Source organism: Felis catus, chromosome B1 (genome assembly GCF_018350175.1).
Source record: "Felis catus isolate Fca126 chromosome B1, F.catus_Fca126_mat1.0, whole genome shotgun sequence".
NCBI lineage: Eukaryota > Metazoa > Chordata > Mammalia > Carnivora > Felidae > Felis > Felis catus.
In genome coordinates this window covers 114,474,231-114,498,444 of record NC_058371.1, presented here as the reverse complement: position 1 = coordinate 114,498,444, position 24,214 = coordinate 114,474,231, and the positions used below count along the sequence as shown (strand labels likewise).

The 24,214-nt window shown below is 41.1% G+C and overlaps 1 long non-coding RNA gene across 1 annotated transcript in view; it reads left to right on the top strand.

Moving 5' to 3' along the window:
• Nucleotides 1-23,371, top strand: part of LOC123384991 — a 63,658-nt gene extending 40,287 nt beyond the window's left edge. The window contains exons 4-6 of the long non-coding RNA XR_006596882.1: nt 431-490; nt 18,159-18,241; nt 22,398-23,371. This is a non-coding gene — a long non-coding RNA (uncharacterized LOC123384991). The remainder of the gene's footprint in view (nt 1-430; nt 491-18,158; nt 18,242-22,397) is intronic.
• The last annotated feature ends 843 nt before the right edge of the window (nt 23,372-24,214 follow it).

The window sequence follows — 24,214 nt, the reverse complement described above, 5'->3', positions numbered from 1 at the left end:
ACATAGGAAATGATCAATAACTGTGGTCATTTTTACATTTGAAATTCACCTCTTTCAGGATGCATAGGCCATCTTCACTTGAGCTGATGCCATTTTCTTTTAAAGGTTTATTTTTATTTTTGAGAGAGAGAGAGAGAGAGAGAGAGAGAGAGTGCAAGCAGGGGAGGGGCAGAGAGAGAGCGGGGGACAAACAATCCTTAGCGGGCTCCTTGCTAACAGCAGAGATCCCCATGCGGGGCTCAACCTCACAAACTGTGAGATCATGACCTGAGCCGAAGACGGATGCTGAACTGAGCCACCCAGACGCCCTGAGCTGATGTCATTTTAAACAAGGCCTCTTGCTTAGATATTTGAGTCTAAAACTTTTGTAAATGGAACTATTAGTGTAGAGCTTCAGCAAAGTGGCTTTGTTTTGAATTCTGTTCTTCAGGACTATGTCGGATTGCATGGTCTGGCCCTATGCTATAGGAGGAAGACAAGGAGGAAATGTGTAAGTATCCCGGGCAAAGAATATTGTGGGTGGAGTTTCTCACACTTTAGCACACCAGAATCACCTGGAGTGCTTGTGAAAACACAGATTCCTGGGCCCGATCTCAGAGTTTCTGATTCAGTATGTCTGGAGGGGATCCTGAGAATTTGCATTACTAACACATACTTCGGTGATGCAGATGCTGCTGGCCCGGGCCCCACACTGGGTTAGTATAACCTTGCGCTCAGACTATATATCCATTATGAGTCACACGTTGGTGTTTTTTGTTTGTTTGTTTGTTTTGTTTTGTTTCTTACAAACAATTGTATTTCTGTATAGTCAGTCTCCCTAAGATGATAACCTTCTATAGGAGATGGGTCACCTCTTCAATTTCGTGTCCTTCATGTCACCCATTTCAGAGCTCAATACACGCTCAATACCCAACAAAGACTTGTTTAGCTGTACTGAGGAGGGTTAATAGGAGACTTCTCACCTTTCATTTCTTGCTATTTTTTAAAATTCTCCTTCCAGATGGGTGCCTAAGGTCTTATAGGCTTTCAGCTAGGGTATTTTTTTTTAATGTAATTTATTGTCAAGTTAGCTGACATATACTGTATACAGGTTTCAGGGGTAGATTCCCATGATTCATCCCTTACATACAACACCCAGTGCTCATCCCAAGTGCCCTCCTCATCAGCTAGGGTTTTCAAAATTCTTATTGTAAAAGGAAAATGCAAAAATTGTCACATATATAATGTGTGTATATTTAAACACACTTCATATTTTTTAAACAAAACAAAAAATTAAGCCTCCAAAAGGAGATGAGCACAGAATGGTCTAGTTATAAGAGCTAATATAGTTACTGTTATCAGATAGCAAAGTTGAGCTTCCTGGCAGTAATAGGACAAGTATGATGGATTACTAATTCTCTTATTATTATTAATTATTATTAATAATTATTAATTATTCACTACCCATTAACATCCTTTTTTTAAAGTTTATTTATTTATTTTGAGAGAGAGAGAGAGAGCACATAAGCAGGTGAGGGGCAGAGAGAAGGAGAGACAGAATCCCAAGCAGGATCCCCGCCATCAATGCAGAGCCTGATGCGTGACTTGAACTCACTAACTGTGAGATCATGACCTGAGCCAAGATCAAGAGTCGGACACTAAACTGACTGCACCACTTAGACACCCCCCCATCCACTTTCTTGATCTGTTACATCATAGTCTTGTTTTCTCTGCTTTCTAATTCCCTTTCTCTGTATATTGGCCCTCAATTTCTGCTTATGGTTTTCTTCAAATTCCTCTTCTGACATTAATCAGCTAATACTTCCTCTTTTTATTCTTAAACTCCATACACACCTCTAACTTTCCTTGAATTCTAAATGAGATACCTCTTCTCCTCTGGCTTTCATCCCGAGTGATGTCCATTAAACCACTCCTTCAGGGAAGGGAGGACAATTTACATCTTCTGTGTGGTTGATCTTAGGCATGGGGGCAGTGCTCAGCATCAGAAAGGCCATTTGATAGGCTGCAAGACCTGTGCGCTGATAGACCTCTAGTTCCTTCAAGAGAGAAACATGAGAATGAAGCAAATGACAGATCTTTAAGGGAATAAAGCTTGTGGCAAATAGGTTTCCTCTTGAATGCAGTGGCTTCCCAGAGTAAGATCCTGCATCTGTTTCTAGGATCTACAGGAAGGAATGCTGTGATCCATTAGTGATGTCTACAGAAGTGGAGTGGTTAGAGTGGCAGCCTGCCAGGCAGGTGTTTTCTATTCCTGCATTTTGCTGTAAGCTGATTATCAAAAATGTATCTTAGGCCCAATAGGGGGAAACTAAGAGTTTAATAAGAACTGGGTTATATGTGAGGGCTTGGTCTCAAAAGTTAAGGACCCCAGTTACTGAAACCAGGTTAGAAAAGGACTAGACATACATATTGACTTGAGCCATCCAAATATTGAACTGAGACTCTTTAATTACATTTTGATTGTTCTTGGGCCTGGAATGGGGGCTAAAGCTGTAATTTGTTGTCTCCTACCTCAAAGGAGGTAGTTCTATAAAGAAACGAGATAACTTGTTTCCTAGTTCTATAAAGAGGTAACTTGGGATAAGTAGGCGATATTTTTAGTGATGACATTGGCTAGTAGACACTTTGTGGTTTAAGATGCCACTTAAGGGCAACTTGAATGCGAAGAAACTCCCCTAAAGCCCACCTTTAGGGTCCCTTCCAGTGCTACAGTGACCAGGACAAAGTTTTCCACTCTCCTAATTGTCAATACCTCATGGTTAGAAAAAGAACAGCTTCAACATAAAAAGAGACATAGGCATTGGCTAATTCAGTCCCTTTATCATTTTGATTCTTTTAGTGATTTACTAGTTAAGAGACCTAATTCTGGTTCTGCTGCTAATTAGCTGGTCTTGGGCAAATCATTTAACTTTTCATGGCCTCGAGTTTTTTATTTTTAAAATAAAGAATTTAGCTTGATCTCTACCACCCATTCATATCTCTAAAGTTTATTGGGCTTTGATTTATCCCCTGAAAAGTGTCCAATAAATTTCATTCACTCTGCAAATGCTTACGGAATACCTATTCTTGACTAGACACTAAGTTGGGCACTAGGAATACAAAATCACACACCCCCACTCCTACCCTTTCCCAAGAAACTTACAGTACAATGGAAGGTAAGTGTGTAACTGCTTTGAGAGGGCATAGTATAGCCACTAAGAGTACAGGTCCTATAACCAGGCTGCCCAGGTTTGAATCCCAGCTTGGATACTTTCTACGTTTGTGACACTGGACAAGTTTCTTAATCTCTCTGTGCCTCAGTTTCCTCATCTCGTCTTCAAATGATATCCATCTTATTTGGATGGTAGGAGAATTAAGTAAGTTAATAAATAAACATAAATCATTAAAACAGTTTCTGGGTGGTACAGATGAGTGGGTTTTTAGAGGGGCCTATTTTAGGGGATTCTTAGCTGTCATTTAAGTGAGAGCAGCTCTCTTTAGAGGTTTTATAAATTAGGCAGCTATATATTTCATTTGAAAAAAGGGTTCTACTGCTTCTAAAACAAACACAAATGAAGTAAGAAGTTTGACTCTCAAGACCTTTGGTGTAGAATAAGAAGATTTTCTTGGTGAAGATTATGTCTAAACCTAGGCAGATTGGATCCTTTCTGGTTACAGTCCATACTCCATTAAAGAACCACTATTAACTATGGAACTGTCCTACAAGGACAAGGTGGTAAATAACTACCACCTTGTTTGAGAAGAGCATTGGAGAGCATCATGCCCAGGTCTTCATTTCTAAAAGGAAGGCGTGACATGACTCACCCAAAGTCACAAAACCTGTTAGGGAGAGACCCTGCACTGGCCACTGAGTGAGGTTCTTTCTAAACTGTAGAGATCCTGGGGATGTGCTCTGATGGAATACTGGGGCCTGATGTGGAATATCGACTTTGGTTTTGACTTTTTTAATCAATAAATATTTCTGCATATATCTCTAAATATATCTTTATATAAGACTTTATATATCTTTATATATCTCTAAGTGTATCTTTATATATCTTTATATAAGGGCTGCATATATCTTTTGCAGTCCTTATCTGCAAAAATTGTAATAGTATCATTATCACACCTAAAAGAACAGTTAACAATAATTCTGTAATGTCAGTAAATGCTCGGTCAGTATTCAATTTTTAGATTTTGATGCAGAAAGTCAAAGTGATCACCTTTGTGTGACCTCTGAAATATTATGGAAACTTTCTGGGTCACACATTTCTCATCTGTGAACTAGGGATGATTGTAAAATTATTAGGGTTGTTGTGAACATCAGATTTGTAAAGTCCTACTATAATGCAGTGCATGTTAAACACTTAAAAAACCACTTTTGAGATGGTGAAGAAAAAGTGCCTGGCACATGGTAGATGGATACTTGAAAACTCTCACCCATTAATATTGAACAATCAGTTGTAATACGATAGAGTAAGGTTAGGTCTGGAGAGAGGAGATGGTCCCTGGAGGGTTAGGCAACAAATACCTTTTTGAAGAGATGTTATTTATGAGACAGATGGACAAGACCAGTAGGAAAGAAAAGGGGTGCTGCCACTTTCCAGGAGCCTTTCTAAAAATTTTTAAAATTTATTTATTTATTGAGAGAGAGAGAATGAGCAGGGTAAGGGGAGAGAGAGAGCAGAGAGAGAGAATCTTAAGTTCTGCACTATCATGGCAGAGCCTGGTATGGGGCTCAAACTCACAAACTATGAGATCATGACCTGAGCCAAATCAAGAGTCATACGCTTAACCAACTGAGCCACCCAGGTGCCCTTCCAGGTGCCTTTCTACAAAGAATACAAAAACATCCCTGGAAAAATTAGAAAGATGGTGCCCTTCCTTGAACTGCTGTTTCCTCACTGTACTCTTTATAGAGTTAGTGAAATGTACAATGGTCTGACTCCTGCCCTGGACATATAATAAATCTCTAGTTTTTAACTTGAACATATGACAAAAGAAGAATTATTAGGTATAACCCCACTACTTTTAAGGACAGTGGATCTTGGTAACCAGAGGGTTTGTTGTTTGCTAATCACAAACAAGTTCCTCAGTCTCAGTATAAAGTCCGCAAGTTTAGATAGAATGACTGGGACAAAGTTAAATTGCTTTACATAAAAATGGAAATATGGAGGCATACTAAGGGGTAGATACTAAGAAGAAAGCCTGCTTGCTGGAGGAGAAACAAAGAGGGAACCCCATTCCTGAAATCATGGAAACAGAGAGAAAGAGCACAGGGCTCTTTAGCTGAGTTCTGCCTTATACACTCTGGGAGTCGAGTGAAGTCAAATGACCCCCTCTCAGAATTTTTAAAGACATAAAATAGATAGGATCAAAAAGAAAGAAAGAAAGAAAGAAAACAATTATAGAACAATAGTTATAAACATATTTTTTAAAACCACAGATTTGTTTGGGGGTGGGGAGGAATGAATAGGAGGAGCACAGGGGACTTTTAGGAGAGTGAAACTACCCTGTACGATATTGTAATGATGGACACATGTCATTATACAATTGTCAAAACTTGTGGAATGTAATACCACCAAAAGTAAACTCTGATTTAAACTATAGATATTGGATGGCAATGATATATCACTGTAGGTTTATTGATGGTAAGAAATGTATCACTCAGGTGGGGAATGCTGACAGTAGGGGAGGCTATATAGGTGTTGGGGTGGAAGACAAGGGTATATGGGAACTCTGCACTTTCTTTTTCTTTAAAAGAAAATTATTTATTAAAATTTATTTAAAAATTATTTATTTAAGTAATCTCTACACCTAGCGTGGGTCTCGAACTCATGACCCTAAAGATCAAGAGTTGCAAGATCAAGAGTTGCATGCTGTCCGGACTGAGCCAGCCAGGCACCCCAGGAACTCTGTTCTTCCTGTTCAATTTTGTGAACCTAAAACTGCTCTGAAAAATAGACCCAATCTATCTATCTATAGCTATATTCGTGATATAGTGATATATGCACTTGTTTATTAACACTTAATGAGATCTAGTACTGAGTCTAACTACCATAATTCAAAATATTGATGACCATAAACAATATTTCGAGATACTTGCAGCTACTGTAATATGACATGAAAATTACTCTGATTTCTATTAGTGAAAACGTCACAGGTACTGCTAATGCTACTATAGTTTGATTACATTCATAATTAAAGGAAATGCTAAATTTCAATTGTAGGTCACTGAAAATAAAGATGTAAATTACTTTCCATCCGAGATAAAAGGTTCCTCCCCTCAAATTTTGTCCATGGAATCCTTTAGGGAGAGGAGATCCTATGGTCCCTGATTAAGGATTCCTTATCCAGACTCTAGAACACACTCAGTTCAATCTCCCATCTCAAAGATTCTGGGGCTGTGTCCCATTATTATCTTCTTCGAAGGTTTCCCAGCTGACTTGGGTTGTTTTCTCTTTGTTTTTGGCAAATAACGCTAGCGTTTTCTACAGCCAGCTGCCCCCGCTTATTCCCTCTATCCTCTGATATTCAGGAAAGGCAGAGATGCTCTTAACATCAGCTGACGCAACACCGTGAGAAGCTGTCGTGAATGAGAAAGAGGGAGGGGATCTTCAAACTTGCTAGTTGGTCTTTTATGTTGGGTGCTGGAAAGATGTCTCTCCTCCATTGGTTACTAATAACAATTTGTAGTGTGTTTCAAAGGACTTCAAAGGACTTGGCCAGGATTAACTAACGATGTCTCAGTTCTGCTGTTGAGTTGATTAAGGTAGTATTGCTTTCTTATAAAAGTGCCTGATGGACGTTGCTCCACTATTCCTGAAATCTTATTGAGGTAAATAAAAGGGAGATATGTCCAAAGACAATTAAACCATTGTTTTCCCAGAGTTGCTCTACTATTCAAACAGAAGGAGTACTCTTTAGGCTGGTTATATAACTGAATGGATAAATGAATCTATTTTTTCCTCACTAAGCCCAGAATCCTTCTCAAGACAATATTCCTGGCAGCTATTACTAAATCAAAAGAAGTAGGTTTTCAAGATGGAATATATATGCCTACACTATGCCTTTGATATAATATCACTGTTAAGTAACCTTATATTGACCTCCATTTTCTAGTGGGTAAAGCCTAGACTTCTTGTTATGGTATTCAAGGCCTTCCCTAAACTCACCCAGCCTATCTTTCTACCATCACGTTCTTACTCAAAACTAGTCTCTATACTCTACCTTTTTCTGAACATAAACTGATCTCTCAAATACTATTCATTTTGCTCAGATCATTCCTTCTGCCTAGAATGCCTTGCCTTTGGCTTATGTTATTCCTTGTACCTCCCAGACACACTCTTGAAGTCTTTCCAGATGGCATTCATTACTCCCATTCATATGCTTTCTTTATACATTTCTGATCACTCCCTTGTCTCATTTTGCCCTGAGATGTAGTTGTTTATGTACCTCTGTGTTCTCGGGCAGATTATGAGCCCTGAAGAGGAAGAATCACATTTTTTTTCTATTCCGTTCTAGTGCCTAGTTCAGTGCTATGCATGTAGGAGGCATTCAAAAAATGTCTGTGTAAAAGAATGAATTATCCTGCATTATTCACCCTTGAATTTTCCCATGAAACTATGCTTATGATTCACAAGAACTAAGGGAGGTCACCACTGTGTGACTGAGCAACTTGTTACTATACAGACCTAAGTCCCTTCACAAGCCATCCATCCCTCAGTCCCACTTTCATCTTCCAATCCAGTCATGCCTTCCTAGAATCCCCATAAACCAGTTCTACCAGGATATGGTAGGCTTCCCCAAACCCTGGCGTACTTTCACATTTCCATGTCTTCATTATCCTGGGCCATTTGCCCGACATGTCATTCCTCCTTATGTATACAGCAAACTCCTACTCATCCTTCAGAGCCCAGATCAAATATCTCCTGAACTCTATAGGCTTTCTCATCAGACCAAGATAGAACTAATTGCTCCCACATATGGTTTTCATCAACACTTAAAACCATGACAGGTGCATAGCAGGTGCTCAATAAATAATTGTTGAAACCGTTTGCTCCCAGCTCTTTGTTCGTGATACAGTCTCAGTCAGAGGCAAATCCACTGATGAGCAACTCAGGCTCTCATATCAGTCTTGCTCAAGTGGAAATCTTTTGGTGAGGAAATAGGACATGAGCAGAATCGAGGAGGCTAAGAACCCTGAAGTCTTATTTCTCTGTGTGTAGCGCTCTATGTGCAAATGGTTAAAACAAGAAGGAAGAGAGGAGGGGAGGGAGGGATTTGTGAGAGGAAGAAGAGTCAAATTAATCTGAGCCTGTAATCTGAGCAGCAGTTCAAGATCTATGCCCTTACTGTTGGAGCTTAATGTCAGAATGTCATAGACCAAGCTCATAATTTAGTTTATGGCTAATCTTTATAGTAATTTAAAAAAAAAATCTAGAAAGAAGCTGCCTGGCACCATTTGCTGAAGACATTTTTTAATACTGTCAAATGATTCGTAATTATACAGGGTGAGTGTATCGTGTTTGCTCTGTAGTGGTGGTGCTGAGACTCGTTAAGCACTTTCTGCATCCAAGAGTCCTGTTTTATGTAAACAAGACCTCTGAGGAAGATACAGATGGGTAATAAAGATGAAAAGAAGTGAAGTATATTAACACGAGGACAAATTAATAACGGCCTTTCCATCCTCTACCAGGAAAATCGGTCACTGTGGAGTCATTGCACTTTTCAAGGCAAAAGGGGACCAAAAATCCAGACAAAGCAATAGACAGAAGGAAGATGAAATCAGGCAGGGTTCCAGGGTCAAACTGCTCTGTGAAGATGGTCTGCACCTTGGGAAGCTGCTATCTGTGCGCCCAGCTAGGCCTCTGGCGGTGGGACCTGCAGAGGGCTTTACTTGGCCACAAATGAGATTACTTTTGAGGCTTTTGTCCCAGTCACTGGGGCGTGCAGAAGCTACATTAGGGGCCGGTGAGAGGAAGTAAGAGGAAGGTAGGAGGATAGGAGTGGCCAGACGCCCGGGGAATGAAAAAAGAAGACAGGATCAACAGAATCGCTTTTGTTCCTCTTCGCATAAAGGAGCGAGAGCCTGTGTGTTGTTGAGGTTTGACTGAAATGAATACAGCGTTGACGAAGCTAGGCCGGGCTAGCACAGGTGGGGAGCTGTTTGCATATCAGCAGTTGACTGTCTGAATTCCTAGACAAGTAAGTCAGCTCAACTGTTTCTGACTGACCCGAGCCTACACAGGTCACTCCAGTGTGCAGAATGTAACACCAGGAAGATACCAATGGGATCCCCAAGCCTTCACTTGGCTCGAGCTTATGCGTCCAGAGGGCCTGCTCCCTGTCACCGGATTCCAGAAAGTGTTCCCAACCCAGAGACGGCCTATTCTCCTACTCTTTAGGCCTCTGTCTAGCCCTGGCATGAAGTGACTTGGTGCCTCCTGGTCTCACAAAGACTCTTTAGATTCACACATCCTGGTGAAAGGCCCTGACACCTGCCTGGAGTGGGGCGAGGCACGCCAGGCTGAGGGCAGAAAGCTTTAAGGAGGCGCTCAGTCTCAGGTACTGACCCTGAACTTGCATGACCTTGAGAATAAGTGCCTCTTTAAATTTTGCTCCCAGGAGCCTCACTTGCCTCCCTGTAGTCTGGGCTCTGACCTGGAGAGAGATGCCCAGTGCCCTGGAGAGAGATTGATGCATCCTGTTAGTTTAAAAAAACCTCAAGCCAGGTCTCTCATTCAGCTTGATTGCTCTTCTCATAGATTTACCTCAGCTAAACTTGTCTTTCTTTTTACTGGTTAAAGACTATGCGTGACCAGAAATGAAACTGTGGGTGATATTTTGTATTACACAGTGAGGGGACCACCTTGCTTTCTCATGGAGCTCAGAGAAGGCCTGACTAACACAGAGGCTGAGACCCATCACGGAGCTGTCCTGACTCACCCATGACCAAAATGACCTGGATACTCAGGGTCTACTCCACCCCATAGGAGGGCCCCTTGCTCAGTTTAATGCTCTGCTGTCACAGCCTTGAGGTTCTTAATAATTTTTTAACAAGGAGCCCCACATTTTAATTTTGCAATGAGTCCCAGCTGGTCTTGGCTCTACATAACAGAATAGATAAAAAAAATACCTGGTATGTGAAGCCCCCTCCCCACGCCTTTAAAAGCCTTGCTGACCACTCTTGGAGTAGACACACTGCCCCCGAAATAACCTACAAAACCCAACTTGGTGGGCCTCAATTCACCTCTCTGACCCTGTATTGTGTCACTTTCTTCCTCACTATCCACACTGCCTTCTGGTGGCCCTTAACTGCGCCACATTCCATGTTGCCTCAGTGCCTTCGGAATGGCTGTCTCCCCCTTTGCCAGGAATCTCTTTCCAAGCCCCACCCCCACCCCCAAATTCACTACTGCCCATCCTTCAGTTCTAAGCACAAACTTGAGGGGCGCCTGGGTGTCTCAGTCGGTTAAGCGACCGACTTCAGCTCGGGTCACGATCTTGCAGTTTGTGGGTTCGAGACCCGCGTTGGGCTCTGAGCTGACAGCTCAGAGCCTGGAGCCCGTTTTGGGTTCTGTGTCTCCCTCTTTGTCTGCCCCTCCCCTGTTCACGCTCTGTCTCTCTTTCCTTCAAAAATAAATAGAAGCATTAAAAAAATAAATTTAAGCACAAACTTGAATTCCTCGGGGAAGTTCCCCTGACCCAGCAGGCTGGATTGAGCCCTACATTGTACATTCTCACAGTGCTCCATTAGCATTTGCCATGATTCGCAATACAGTCTGTGTGAGATCATCTGATTAAGCTCTCTGTTTCCATGTGATTCCATGTTTAGCAGGTACCTTTGTTTGTTCTGCTCACATTTGCAGGTTCAAGGCCCAGCGTGGTGCCAGCACTTAGCAGGCACTCTGTAAATAGCTGTGAAATGGAAGGATAAGGAGGCCCAGGGTAATCCTGGCTGGGATATGTGTGTGGGGAAGGAGGGGAAAGGTGGAGGTGGGAGGTGGGCTGAAGGGCGGTAGTAACCTCTGGAAGGAACTGGAGCAAAGTTGGTTCCAGACTGTTCCAGACAGCTCCAGACTGTCAACACCCAGTGCTTCCGATCTGAAGTTAGCTCAGCTCCAAACCAGGGTTTAGTGAAGGGAGATGGTGAGTGAGTGAAGTTTAACTGTGTCGAATTCAATTCCCTGATGGTCAACCTTGAGATTGCAATAATTAGAGAAAAATACATCGTGTCCGACATTTCTAATGAGCACAGGAATTTCAGTTTGCAGTGTGGTCTGTTAAGTATTTTTAATAGTTTGGGGTTTCATCTCCTCTCTTCCTTCTTTATTTAGTGGTACATTTCCCTTTGGTGGTTTTATTCCCTTTGATAGACTTGTAAAAGCATTATTTTTTTTCCAACTCTGTGGTATAGCTCCCTCTGTCTCCTTGCTTCCTTTATCTTTTCTTTTGCAAGCCACTGAAAGTCACGTGCTCTTCTTTGATTTTCTTCTATGGTTCCACATTCCTGTATTGTAAATCTCTTCGCTTGTGATCTTTGAAATATCCCCCACAAGGTCAAAGTGACGGCTACTTGTTTCTTTGTTGGGAAAAAGGAAGTCAGGCCTCCGTTTTAGCTTTCGGACTCCCAATCTTCCTTCACACCCCCATTCCCATCCCCACCCCCAGCATCTTATTCTCTCAGGTCCTCAATGCTTCTTGTTTTGCTTCCAAAAAATAGTGTGACTTTCTACCATTTCTCTCTGTGACAGGAACTCAGGACATTTTTTTTTTTTTAATCTTCTTACAAGAGGGGAAAAAAAGACAAATAATTGATCACTTTTCTAAGCAACTATTCAGTTGTCTAAAGATAGAGTTTTATAATCAAAATATAGAGGTTTCTCTAAGGATCCATTTTTCATAGCTTGTTGTCAATCAGCTATTGGCATCACTGAAATCCTCAATATGAAAAGGGATTGTTCTCTTCCCTCATCCCCACTGAGCCCCTGCCTCATTGGGACAGCCAGGAATATGGGAAATGACATAAATTTTACTATTTATTAATCCATTTAGATCTAAATCTTAGCTAAATGATAAGTAACTGATGCTTGAGGAAAAAATGAAAATGTGATAGAAATACCAATTTTCAGATGGCTTTGGGTCTCAGTAAAGGGCTGGGTTGGGCACTGATTGGTCTTACTTGAAGTCAAGAATATTTAGCCATTTCACCAGGGTGGTAAAATGCTTCTTTATGCTTACTTGACTTTAAAAAAAAATGTTTATTTATTTATTTTGAGAGAGGGAGGGAGTGTGAGCAGTAGAGAGGCAGAGAGAAAGGGAGAGAGAGAATCCCAGGCAGGCTCCACACTTAGCATGGAGCCTGACCCAGGGCTTAGTCTCACAACCACGAGATCATGACCTGAGTGGATATCATGACATGGGCGCTTAACGGACTGAGCCACCCAGTCACTCCTATGCTTACCTGAATTTTTAATGTTTTTAAAAAAAGTTTATGTATTTATTTTGAGAGAGACAGAGAGAGAGCCAGAGAGAGAGAGAGAGAGAGAGAGAGAGAGAGAGAGAGAGAGAGAATTCCAAGCAGGCTCCACACTGGCAGCACAGAACCGAATAACAGGCTCATACTCAAGAACCATGAGATCATGGCCTGAGCTGAATCAGATGCTTAACTGCCTGAGCCACTCAGGCGCCCCCCCTTGTCTTACTTGAATTAAAAAAAAAAAGTATTCTTTCTAAGTTATGATGCAGAAAAAACTACTTTGCCCCACCAATGTATCTTTTTATTTGGCTTGCTTCCAGCTGCCTTAGCATGTAATGCACATGTCATACTGTCTACATTCTCTTGAAATATCCCATTTATATCTTTCTACTGACTTCACCAATCATCAGCAAAGAGACTTTGGACAAGTTACTTAACTTTTCTGAGACTTGGTCTCCTCAACTGTAAAATGCAAACAACAACAAAAACAACAACATGTATTATTTCCTAGTGAAGTTTATTAACTCTTCTGTCCATCCATTTATTCAATAAATATTTCTTGAACACCTACGATGTGCCTAGTTACTCTAGGGACACCACAGTGAACAACACAAAGTCTCTGCCTTCATGGAGCTAACATATAGAGGGCTAGAGAAACATAAACAAATAAATATGCAATCAGTTCAGACATGCTAAGTTATTTGAAGATGAACAAAGCGGAGTAAAGAGAAAGAGAATGATAGGGGGTGTGGCAGATTGGTTCCCCAGGGAGCAGATTCTGGGACAGAGACTAGAACCAAAGGGGCTCATTAGAGAGTGCTCTCAGGAACTCTTAAATACTGAGAACAAACTGAAGGCTGATGGGGGTGGGAGAGAGGGGACAGTGGGTGATGGGCATTGAGGAGGGCACCTGTTGGGATGAGCATTGGGTGTTGTATAGAAACCAATTTGATATAATAAATTATATTTAATTTAAAAAAAAAAAGAGAGAGTACTCTCAGGATCAACACCTGTGGGAGCAGAAAGGCACAGGAGGGTAAAAGGCCTCAGTTGACCCCATGGGGAGCTCTGAAGCTGAGAAGGCCTTTCAGAATTGACCCCAGTTAGGGCAAGGGGTTTGGGCGCTTATACCCATGCTTTGAGCAGCCAAACATGAAAGGTGGTTCTCCTCAGCTCAGGGCAATTTCCAGAGAGCTGAGAGCTTAGCGTTGCCCACTGCCATCACCTCCAGCACCTGGGGGAATGAGTGCTTCAGTCTTGAAGGGGGGTATAGGTGGTGCATCACCACATCCACTATGAGTGGGAAGGGCTGTGCTATTTTATATACAGTGATGAAGGAAGCTTCCTCTGACATGGTGACATTTGAGGAGAGGAAGTAAGGGTTGAGCCTTGAAGACGTCGTGGGAAAGAGCTCACCGGGCAAAGGGACCAGGCAGTACTAAGATCCTGATGTGGTCAGTGGATCCAAGACCCATGTGGCTGAAGAGGAAAGAGCAGTAGAGAGTACCAGGAAATGAAGTTAGGATGGAGCCTTGGACCAGATCATGCAAGGTGTTTCACAGACTGTAAAGGAGTGTGCGCAGCACGTGGTCAGTGCTCAGAGAAGTTGCTGCCATCAGCGCCATTGCTCTTGGTGACCATGTCTTGTTTAGCTGTGTGTTCCTTGCATCTGACACAAGCCCTGGTATATAGTATGCCATCAGTTCTTGCTGTGTGAACGAAACACATACATTCTTAGTTATTGCACTGTTGTGTGTGTGGTTTTTAGTATGCAGCAAACTCTGGAAACTCTGTGGGTACCGATTTCAAGGTTAACGAGCTCTTGGAGAACAAAGAACCACGTCTGGTTAACTGATTCTTTCTCGTGCCTAGTCCAGCCCAGGTGTGCCCAGAGGCTTGTGATGTGGTCTACCACGACCTGTGGTCTGTATAGGACGACTACCACTCTACATATTGTATGGTTAGAATAATGACATTGTGATACTCTCATAGTCTGACTCCTAGGACCTAACATGGGGATCTCTTCATGCTATCTTCCATTAAAAATTTAGTCAGTCATTTTCAAATTCACCTTTTTCAAATATCATCTCTGATCTCTGCTCAGAGGATATGCCCAGGCTGCCAGTTTCTTTCTGCAAAGAGAGAAAGTCATAAATGCATCAAATACCAATAAACATCACATACCGTACACGTGGGTAGAAGGTGGCCCCCAGTATAAGTTGAGCTCATATTTTTGGCTGTTTTGGATACATAAACTTTTCAGTCAATTTTTTCGCCTATTTAAATATATAAACTTTTGGGATATAATTAAAACAGGCAATTGCCTACTTATAATTTATTAATTTAGATACACATACATATTTAAAATTAGGTGCATAAAATATTAATTTAGAAATATTGCTTTTTTCCACTTACTCATTTCATGACACAATTTGATTCAGATTCCTCATGGGCAACTTTGACATCAGTGGTGTTTTCTTCACCAAAACATCTTTTAATTCCTCAAATACAGTTTTCAAGGCAGATCATCTTCTGTCGATTTTAAAATTCAGGATTGATGCTGTCATTGTATATTTTATTATAAGCCATAGGTACTTGTTTATTTAATAATATTTTTTCCTCAAATCTTTTCAAAGATATATATTTGTGGTCTTGTAAAGTAACCATCTAGGTTATGCTTTAAAAATCTTGTTCATGGGGAGCCTGGGTAGGTCGGCAGGTTAAGCGTCTGACTTCAACTCAGGTCATGATCTCACGGTTCGCAGGTTTGAGCCCTGCATCGGGCTCTGAGATGCTGACAGCTCGGAGCCTGGAGCCTGCTTCAGATTCTGTGTCTCCTTCTCTCTCTGCCCCTCCCCCACTTGTGCTTTCTCTCAAGAATAAGTAAATAAACATTAAAAAATAAATAAAAATAAAAATCTTTTCAAAATAAAATTGACCACCTCACAACCCTTAGCATGATTACTATTAAAAAAAATGAACCCATAAAATAACAAATGTTGGTGAGGAAATTAGAACCATCATGTGCTGTTGGTGGGAATAGAAAATGGTAGAGACAGTGTGAAAACACCATGGTGGTTCCTCAAAAACTTAAAATAAAATTACCATATAATCCAGCAATCCCACTTCCCGGTATATATACAAAAGAATCAAAAGCAGGGTCGCAAAGAGATATTTGTGTACCCAAGTTCATAGCAGCATTATTCACAGTAGCCAAAAGGTGGAAACAACCGAAATGTCCACTGATGGGTGAATGGGTAAACAAAATGTGGTATATACATACAGGGAATATTATTTTGCCTTTAAAAGATTGGAAATTTTGACATGTGCTATAATAGATGAAACTTGAGGGCATTATGGTAAGTGAACTAAACCAGTCATAAAAGAACAAATACTGTATGATTCCACTTATATGAGGTACTTAGGATAGTCATATTCATAGAGACACAAAGAATGCTGATTGTCAGGGATCAAGGGAGTGGGGAATGAAGAGCTATGATTTAAACAGTTGTAGAGTTCCAGTTTTACAAGATGAAAATCGTTCTGGAGATGGATATGATGATGGTTGCACAACAAAGTGAATGCGGGTGCTTAGGTATATTTCACCTTGATTAAATAAATAAAAATAGAGGCGCCTGGGTGGCTCAGTCAGTTGGGCATCTGACCCTTGATTTCAGCTCAGGTCATGATCTCATGGTCATGAGATCGAGCCCCGAGTCAGGCTCTGAGATGGGTGTGGAGCCTGCTTAAGATTCATTCTGCCTCTCTCTTTACCCCTCCCTGCTAGCCTGTGTGCGCTATTTCTCAAAAAAATAAAAAATAAAAAAATAAAATGGAATGAAACAAAATCAAACATTTACAATTGTAGGATCAACCCCTTTGCAGTAATTACTAGATCTATGTAATATTTTTTTGATTAAAAAGAAATCTGATTCTGCCAGGTAACCAGTAAAAACACCCAAAGTAGGCACCATTTGAGGTCAATTCAGGCGAATGTGTCTTTCCCTCAAAATATTTTGTTATTCAAAATAAAGTAATTAAAGAGCTCCCTATAAATTGAGAGGATTTTCAATGACTTGAATAAACTCTTTCTTTTTAAAAGAGTAATTTTTTGAACAAACAAAAGCACCTCATATTATAATTGGACAGTACAGTAAATAGAAAATGCATAGTTGAACTATACAAAATTGCCTGTACTCAACTGTTTTTGATCTATGAAAATATCAGGTTTGTATGATCATCCTATTTCGATTATTTTTTTTGTAACATCATGAATTAGAAAAATGTATTTAAATACAGTGCTGGTCTGAGATATTTGTTTCAAGGTTCAAACTTTAAGTAATTTCAACAGCCAGATTATAAGTTGCTTTTGATGCTAAGCCATGTATTTCTAAAGCCTCCTTGTATAGTCCCTAGAGGAAACAAGTGAAGCTAAAACTTTGTTAGTTTCTTTAAAATAAAAAGAAATTTTAAGAATGTATCTGACAGAGAGGACTTCATATGGATTAAAAAGTTGTTTTAAAATGTATCTTGGGGCACCTGGGTGGCTCAGTCGATTGAGCTTCCAACTTTGACTCAGGTCACAATCTCATGGTTTCATGGTCTGTTGGAGCCCCATGTAGGAGTCCCATGACAGCTCAGAGTCTGTTTGGGAGTCTCTGTGGTCCTCCGTCTCTGCCCCTCCCCTGCTTGTGAGAGTGCTCTCTCTCTCTCAAAAATAAACATTAAAATAATAATAGCAATAGTAATAATAATAATAATAATAATAATAATAATAGAATATACCTCCTCGACCAAAGAGTGAAGATGAAGGTTAGATTTATCACTTTGAACATTCATTCTTTGAAAAGGGCTCCAACCCTTTTAGGAGCTGAACCTTTGCCCTTTGCCTGTGACTCAAGGACATAAAGCCTGGAGAAGGTGATGCAGAATGCTCAGTGTGTAAAAACTACCTGCACTTCCTTTGCTGGATAGATTACTTTTCACGGGTCAGTAATTGCCTCCATTTTGAGTTCATTCATCATTTCTTTTTGAAAAAGAAAAAAAAGTCAAACCTATATAAAACTTGAAAGAATAGTACATTACCTAGCCTCGCCAATTGTTCACATTTGTCATATTTTCTTTCTTTCTTTCTTTTTTTTTTTTTTTTCAATTTTGAGAGACAAAGAGAGTGCAAGCCAGGGAGGGGCAGAGAGAGAGGGAGAGAATCCCAAGCAGACTCCATGCTGTCAGTGCAGAGCCCAATGCAGGGCTTGATCTCACAAACCGTGAGATCACGATCTGAGCTGAAACCAAGAGTTTCTATATATCGTACCTATATATAAACATACATATATGAACATTTTTTTTATTTCCTAACCACTTAGAGTTGTGAATATCATGACATTTCCCCCCTAAATACATCAGCACATGTCCCCTCAGAACAAAGCAATTCTTGTAGATAACCAAAACACCATCATCACCGATAAGTAATAAAATATTGTTATAATAATAATATTATTATCTACTATGTAGTCAGTATTCCAGGTTTCCCAATTAAAAATATTCTTTGTAACTCTTTAAACAAATCTAGGACCCTCTCAAATATCATTCATTAGATTTAGTGGTCCTGTCTCTGAAGTCACATTTAATCTAGAACAGTCCCACGTCCCCATTTCTGATTTCTTTGTTTTCTTTTGTTTTGTTTTTCATGACACAGACACTGGGAGGGTCCAGACCAACATTTTGGACTTGGCTTGCTACCAGATCCAGGTGAAACCTTTTGGTGAGAATTCTATCCAGGTAAGAGGTCTCCTCGGAGTCACATCAGGAGATTTTTCATGTCGGGGTGATGTTAAGCTTGATCACTTGTTTAAAATATTTTAAGTCCATTCTTAGCAACGTGAGTTTTTGAAAGTGGTTTCTGTCCTTGTGCACAAATCTGTGAAGTTTCTGCATCTGACTACATAGAAAAACCTTATAAGTCTTGAGTGTAATTAAAATCTCGTATCCAAACTATTATTAGCTTGTGTCAAGCAGGTTTTATTTACATTTCAACTGAAGAATGATGAATCACCGATTTACTGATGTCTTTAGCGATATGTGACTCTCCAAAAGATTGAACACTGCTTTAGGAAGACTACAAACGTCGCAATGCTTGTCTGAACTGCCTAGGAAACTGAAAGGGTGCTTGGTCATTTTTCTTTCTCTCTGTTTCTCCCTGTCTCTTTCTCTTTTAGATTCCTTTCATGTAACACTGTCTCATTTCATTTCCCTGTAGGTTACTTCAGTTACAAGTTATTTTGTAAAGAGGAGACATATAGAAGAAGGCACTTGTGAAGAAACGTTTAAACTCAAATCTCTTTTTCGCCGTAGTTTTTAGCTGATGAATATTTTGTATCTTTGACAGAATTTTCTGTCTACTTCCTAAGAACTTTGTCCAAATAACTTTTCTGCCAATATAAGCCCCCGGAGCAATCCACCATGCATTGCTTTGTGCTCTGGGGAATGGCTGACCTTGGTTAGAAATTAATTTATTACTTCCTGTTTCCTTTACATCTCTCACTTCCCTCCCCACCTCCCTGCGCTAATAATGACATATAAAGTTAATGAGCACTGGTAATTAAGAGGACCATTTTAGAACAAGTGAGTTGGGTATTCAATGCCCTTGACCTAAACTTTACTTGGAGAAAGGATAGCTGAATAATGAGAAAATGGGATTCCAAATCAGAAGCCGAGCGTGTCTCTTCTGCCAGTAATTTGTGTAGCTTTGGCTGGATCTCTTTACCTCTCTATATTTTATTTTGTCCATCAGCTAAATAGGACTTATAATAATTTCTCATTAAGAGTTTTTGAGTGGACAGATGAAAAAAGCCACAATATGGTAGCAATATAACTTCTAATTTGGGAACTAGGCAATATGAATATTTTTACTGATTATAAAATCCAATATATTTTCTTGGGCTCACTTTTACACTTTCACCTACTTGAATCAACAAAAGCCACAACTTAAATCTTTTTAATTAAATGGCTTAAAATGATAATTTAAAATTTAAAATTTAAAATAATAATTTAAAATTTAATTAAATTAATTAAATAAAAATGTAATTAAATTAAAATAAAATTAAAATAAAAAATTTGATTAAATTAATTAAATAAAATTTAAAATACTTTGTTTCTAATTTCTCATATAATGTCCAATTTTGTCCCCAGAAAATTTTAAAGCTAAAAGTAACCTCTTATTTTATAAGTAATCAATTAAAGGAATATTAGAAAATGTAGATAAATAAGAGGAAAGACAATCAGAATTCCTTCATCATCAAGACAGGGCCGTTGTCAATACCTTGGGTATGTCCTTGCAGAAAGGATCATTTAGATATATCCTTTTATAACCTGATTTTTCTTTTCCATTTATTAATCTATTTATTAATCTTTTCCATTTATTAATCTATTATTAATCTGGTTCATCCAAAGCAACCGTAACAGATGCTGCTGTGAGGTACTACCCAGATTCTGCTTTAGGACCAAAGACCTATTTACCCAGCTGTCTGCTACTGGCAGATAGCCCTCAGCCAGGAGCAATTCTTAGAACTGTTGGATGAAGGTATTCACCTTGCCCCAGGGCATAGCCTTTTGCATCAGCTGCTGGCCTCCAGCAACTGGAAGGTGCCAGGAGATAAAGGCCAGGCTCCCTTACCTTGACTGTAAACAATTCTGTCTGGAAGTCCAATGTACTATCCATTGCGCAACACAGCCGGGCACTTGTCTGTAGACAATTTTGAAGGGCTATTCCAGCTTCAGAATTTCCTGAGGGGTAGATCAGGGCCTACAGTTGGGACCACATAGCAGCCCCACTTCTCCCTTCAATCCTACCCAACCCATCACTTCTCTTCCAGAGGCATGATCCCAGGAGTACTTTCTTATCAACCTCCCCTATGCTCATCTCTGTCTCAGGGTTTTCTTTCAGGGAACCCAACATACAACAGTTGCTATTGGGAGTGGTCTGAGAAAGCAGTCACTAAGAAGTTTAGAGATGGGTCACTCCCCTAGCTGGCGGTGAGGCTCCCATCAGTGGCTGGAGGTAGAGCATAGATAACCCCTGGCCCAAGGCAGCAGAGCGTTGTTAAAGCTTTCACTGATGGTGAGCTAGGATGTGATACTGGTGGAAGAAAACGCACTAGCTAATGAGATGTATCAGGTATTAATAAATATGCGAGAAATAACATAAGGGCAGTTCGATGGGTGGCTATTGTGAAGCTCAACTGATTACTTTGGAAAAAAGATAATAAAAGGTTGAGAGTAATTATTTGACAGTTAAATGCCAAGAGTGATAGCCAGAGGACTTCCTTGGTCGCTTATAAAATACTTTAGTCTTCACTAGCTAGAGGCTACAAAAAGCTAAAGACCAAGTCCAGGTAAAGACCAAGTCCAGGAATTAATCATAAAATTCAGAGTGCTAAAGAAAGGTTAGCAACAGAGGCAGGTAAGCTAGGGAAGAATGAGTCCCTGACACATGGGATGAGGATGTTTGGGTTGATGATGTCCAAAATCTTGGATCTTAGATTCCTCTGAACTCTGAAATAGCAGAAGGAGTCTACTCTTCACTCTTCAAGGTACACACTGCCTCCTTGTTTAAAGATGCTGCAGAGGCCTTTCTCCTACAAGAGAACATACTCCTTCCTTGGGATCTGTCCCCACTTCCCTGTCATCAGGACAACAAGAGTTAAGTTACAGTATAACCTGGCTAGGGACATTCTGAGTCTGATAAAGGAGAGAAGGGACTTTACCCCAAAGGAGCTATAGAATCTATCTAACATGTACCATCAGAAGAGTATACAGGAAAATGGCTTCTGGGTATGCTAGATTGGGTGTGGATGGGGTGGGATAAGGAAACATAAAGTTGGATAAGGGAAAGCTTACTGGTTTGAGAGTACTTCCCCAAGATACAGGATTTAACACTCTGGCAAGGACACTGAGTGATGGTGCAAATGAGCTGTTAAGTGGGCTCCTGGAAGTATGGGAAAAGAGAGGCCCACCCGGAGAGAGAAATGGCACAATTGCCATGGCAGATGCTAGAAGGAGAGATTAAAAAGATCAGAAAAGTGGGTATGTTACAGCGCCTTGACTATGAAAAGTGACTATAGTTCATGGAAGAGTTCAGAGGATTTACCACTTACCAAAGCAGTAAGGAATGTGCTGGCGAGAGGGTACCATCACCACTACAAAATTCAGTGGTGGTTCTCCGATCAGGTGAGGCTCATGGTAGAAAATGCTTACCAAACTGGACTCACCGATAGTAATGGGATGAGGCTCGACCATCAGAGGCCAAGTGTTTCTTTTGAGGGGAATTCTTCCGTTTCGACATTTTGGATAGTCCCTGGAGTGGTGCGGAACTGCAGGGCACTTCCCCTGTGCTGTCTTGAATAACTTGCGTTGGTGGGCAGGGCCGCAGTCAGACCTGATGTCTGCCCCCAGCCCACCGCTGGGGCCACAGTCAGATCGGTGTGTGCCTTCTCTTCCCCTCTCCTAGGGGTGGGATTCACTGTGGGGTGGTGGTGTCCCTGTCTGGGATACTTGCACACTGCCAGGCTTGTGGTGCTGCTTCGATGGGAACTGGCCAAGGGTGTATTAGCTGGGGTGGATCAGCAAGGTGCACAGGGGCAGGAGGGGCAGGCTCAGCTCGCTTTTCCTTCGGTGATCCGCTTCCGGGGGGCCCCTCTTCCATGGGCCTCTTGGCCAAGTGTTGAGTGACAAGCTCAGAGGGCATTCAGGGGGGCCTGCCCCACAGAAAGTTATAAAGTTGAGTAATAGCACATAGTATGCCTAGGGACAAAATAGATTGGTAACCAAGAAGGGTGCTACTTAAGCTGTGCAATCAAAAGAAATCAAGGGTGGGTGATAAGGCAGTTGAGGACAGTCACTTTAATAAATAGTCACAGTCTCTTGCCTCCTTTTCTAGCTCTGAGAAATCTGACTAAAGACAGTGCGATTCCCAGGATGAAGGATTCCACAGTATCATGGCAAGTATACATGGTAATGGTTGCCTGGTTGTCCCGCAAAGAGACTTACAGCCATTTACTTTGGTGACCACAGACTAGGGAGATGGGGGGGGGTACCCAATCATAGGGTAAAAGTTAACCCAGAGACCTGAAGCATCATCATGACAGCATATGGAGGCCAAGCAATAAATACAATCCTGATCCAGCTGTGGTTCATCATGGGTCTAGTGGGTCCATGGACCCACTCAGTGGTCATTTCCCTGTCTCCAAATGTACCATGGGAGAAGATATACTTTGTATGTGGCATAATCCCCGTATTGGTTTCCTCACTTTTGGAATAAGACCAGTCATAGTGGGAAGGCCAAGTAGAAGCTCTGAACCTTCCAACCCACCCCCCACTCCCAGCCAAAACAATAAATTGAAAATAAAATCACTTTCCAGCCACCTTTATAGTCTAAAGGATGCTGAGATGGTAGGCCTCATGATATCTTTATTTAATTCATCGGTTTGACCCTTGAAAAAACCAGATGGATGCTGGCAGATAAGGACCTACTACTGCAAACTCAACTGTGTAGAAGCCACAATTACAGATGGCGTACCAGATGTGGTGTCTTTGCTACAGCAGATTAACAAGGCCTCAAGTACATGATATGTGGCCATTGGTCTGGCACATATATTTTTTTCCCATCTCCATAAGGTAAGAGGATAAAAAACAATTCGCATCCATCTGGAATGGGCAACAGATTACATTTACAATCTTGACCTAGGATTATATCAACTCCCCTGTCCTCTATCACAATATAGTCTGAGGAGTCTGAGGGGACTTTATGCCAAACGTCACACTGTTCCACTAGAATGATGACATTATGCTAATCAGATAATGAGCAAAAAATGGCTAAGGGGCGCCTGGGTGGCTCAGTTGGTAAGTATCCGACTTCGGCTCAGGTCATGATCTCACGGTTCGTGGGTTCGGGCCCCGTGTCGGGCTCTGTGCTGACAGCTCAGAGCCCGGAGCCTGCTTCGGATTCTGTGTCTCCCTCTCTCTCTGCTCCTCCCCCACTCACACTCTGTCTCTCTCTCAAAAATAAAGATTAAAAAAAATTAAAAAAAAAAAAACTGGCTGGACTTTGGTGAGACACATGCCCTCCCAAAGCTGAGGAATAAACCTTACAAAGATTCAGAGCTATTCACATTAGTGAAGTGTTTGAGGATCTAGTGGTCTGGACATGGGAGGGAAACCCCTTCATCCTCTCCAGAGTAAAGAACAAATGACTGCAACTTGCATGTCCCACCTCATAACACTTCACACTTGCCTTGGGTTCTGAAGGTAGCATATTACATACCTGCAAACACAGCTCTGATGCATATATCAGATGACACAAAAGGCTAGTGGCTCTGAGTAGAAATCAAGATAAGTTCTGTAGCAGGCCCGGGCTATGGTACAAGTGACCCTGCCACTGAGGTCTTACAATCCAGCAGACGCTATGGTTTTAGAGATGTCACGGTGGGAAAGACACCATGTGGAGTTGATGGAAGGTCTTAGTAGGAGAATTATAACACAGGCCCCTGGATTTCTAGAGCAGGAGTATGCCATCTGCAGTGGAGAATTACACACCTTTTGAGAAACAGCTCCCGGTATTATGCCTGGTAGAGATGGAGTGCTTGACCATAGGGTACCAAGCGACCAGACCCCCAGAATGGTGCATCTTGAGCTGACCCCTTTCATACCACCAAGTGATATGGTCACATGGGCCCAGCACAAACCATCATATGACGT